At 49.1% G+C, this 2,718-nt stretch overlaps 1 pseudogene; it reads right to left on the bottom strand.

Moving 5' to 3' along the window:
- Window positions 1-797: 797 nt before the first annotated feature.
- Window positions 798-1,775, bottom strand: LOC124665696 (annotated as a pseudogene).
- Window positions 1,776-2,718: the final 943 nt, after the last annotated feature.

The following is a 2,718-nucleotide window of genomic DNA, read 5'->3' as shown; positions in this document are numbered from 1 at the left end:
CAATGAAAAACAAATGACATAATGAGTCCTATTCAGTGCCACAGGAGAAACATGTCGAGTTGAGACTCGCGACCCTAACATCGTACCTCACTTTTCCTCATAGAAAATCTACAACATGACAAGTTGGCAAAGGTTGTTATCTTGAACATGTTCTTCCTAACTAGTGTAAATGTTAGTAGGTCAGGCCTATACCCCCATACATTGCCACTCTTAAAGCAACTAAACTATATCGGTCTACTAGTGTACATGTCAGTATGCTAGACCTAATACCCTTACCATGCCACTCATCAATCATCTAACCTCAACAGGTCAATAGGTCAGGCTCAATGCCCCTACCATGTCACTCATACAATCATCTAAGCTCAACATGTGAGTAGGTTGGACCCAGATGCCCCTACCATACCACTCGTACCGTCTACTAAGATCATGTCAGTAAGTCAGCCAAATGCTCTTAACATACACTTATACCGTCTACTAAGCTTAACATGTCACTCATACACTCAACTAAGCTCAACATGTCAGTAAGTCACATCCAATGCCCCTACAATGCCGCTCATATCATTTAATAACTTAACATGTTAGTAAGTCTCCCGTCGGGACGGTTCAACCGCACTTTCACCAGGCTGCCAGTGATTTAGCTGTTCGTCAATCTTTTTTTTAATTAACAAGCTGTTCGTCAATCTAAACAATCATCTAAGCTCTACCATTCCATCTAAACAAGCAGCTGTTCGTCAATCGTTGGTCATAAAATTTAATCAATCAGAGGATCAGAAATCTATCTCTCAGTTAGTGCTTGCCTAGAAGAACTCGCCGACGTTCTGCGCCGTCTTGGTCGACGTCTCAACGATGAAGAGGCCGTTTCGTTCCGCGTACTCCAACGCTTCCTGCCATCAGATAAAAACAGAGATGAGATATAGTAGTATTGAGGCTCTGAATTTCGTTTTCCTCTCCTGCAGAAATGTTGGGAATTCATGCATGTACCTGTGTCCTGACCTTCCTCTTCTCTTCTAAATCCACCTTGTTGCCCACTAACGCCATAACTAAGTGTGGATTCCCTGTTTGGACACGCACACAAGAGTTAAGCACTGAAATCCAATTTTGTTAAGGGAGGAGACGACAGTTTCAGAAGCTGAAAGTCAAGTATGTTTTTGGAAAGCAGCGTATAGAAACGTGACACGTTCTTAGCTTCTGTATCTTAAGTACCTTGTCTCTCAAGCTCGTCTACCCACTTCTTTGCACGGATGTACGAATCCTGACACATAGCCAAGAACATATCGAAAAAGTTAACGATCAGTTTCATTTTCCATCATCGAAAACAGTCCAATCATCAGGTGAAACTAGGCGTGCTTCATAAATATTCAGAGAATTTTTCTTTCTTTTTTCGATGATTCAGAGAACATCCATAACTGAACTAAGAGAAGATCTCTCTCTCTCCGTGCTGGAGATGTCGTAGACGACGACGGCGGCACTGCGCCGCGGTAGTACATGGGGGCGAGGCTGTGGTACCGCTCCTGTCCGGCGGTGTCCCAGATGTCGAACCTGACGGTGGCCTCCGGCCTCCGCCTCGCCTCCGCGGCCTCCTCCGAGGTACCGTCGAATAGGCAACGATAGTTGGCACCCACCGTGGGGCCAGCGGCGTCTGGAGGCCGGAACCAGGAGGGTTCCGCCATGGGAAGGTACGACGACTCCATCGCTGTGGGGTGTGTCCTTTACGCCGGGAACTTTCCGATTATCCCTCAGGACGAGTACTGGACTCCGGCTAAAACCGACCCCATCAAACTCTCCATCGTCCCAATCGGCGGCATTCACATCTTCATCGGCGAGACCGTCGATTACGACGAAAATGCCATGGTAAGTCACGTTGACGCGACCGCCGCTGAGCAGGACGCAGTCGCGAAGATCCGATCTGAGACGCAGGAACTTCCTAAGAAAGATTCCTCATTAGATCTGGAAATTTCAAAGCCCACCCAACCCGCCCCTGAGCAGGAAATTACGGTGGAAGACCAATGCAGATCCCCCTGGATCTCCCAGGTGTTAAAGAAGCAAAGGTGCCACTTCGTGCACTTCCTCGCACATACCGCAGGAACCGCCCCTCCTCAGGACGGAGCTGGACCCATGCAGGTTGGGGCTACCGGAGACAGTGATGCCCCATATCAGCAAGAGATTCCCGGAGACAGCAACGCTTCGGATCAGCAAGAGGATGTCGGAGACAAAGAAGAATCAATCCTTGGCAACTTAAGCCCAATCTCTGACGATGCTTCCACCATGGACACAGAAGTGTACAGCCGCCTTACGAAGGAGTTGGAGGATTCAGAGACAGCTGAGGCAGAATCCGCCCTGCCAAAGGAGGTCCTTGTGACCTTAACTGGGTTGGAGCAAAGAACTGACACAGAAGCAACTCCGACCGACGCCGAGATTGCAGGTACGTCCAATTCGGAGACTCCGCAACGGATGCGCTATCGCGTCATGCTGGATCCTGGAGAAGGATGTGTCCTCGAACACGGGCAAGCAGGCCAAGGTGCTATCGCGAACTCGGAAATCTTGACCAAGCCAATAACTTTGGAAGAGGCCGCAGGCCCGACAGCTCTTGAAGCCAAAAGGAGGGAACTGCTGGCCACCGCTGAAAGATTCGCCAACACCGTAGTAATAATGCTGGGGGAACGGCAAGATGCAGAGGAAGTGATGGCGCATGTCGAAGAGAAAGAGCGCACAACTGTA

Source organism: Lolium rigidum, chromosome 1, assembly GCF_022539505.1.
Source record: "Lolium rigidum isolate FL_2022 chromosome 1, APGP_CSIRO_Lrig_0.1, whole genome shotgun sequence".
NCBI classification, from domain to species: domain Eukaryota; kingdom Viridiplantae; phylum Streptophyta; class Magnoliopsida; order Poales; family Poaceae; genus Lolium; species Lolium rigidum.
This window is presented reverse-complemented; position numbering and strand designations above follow the sequence as displayed.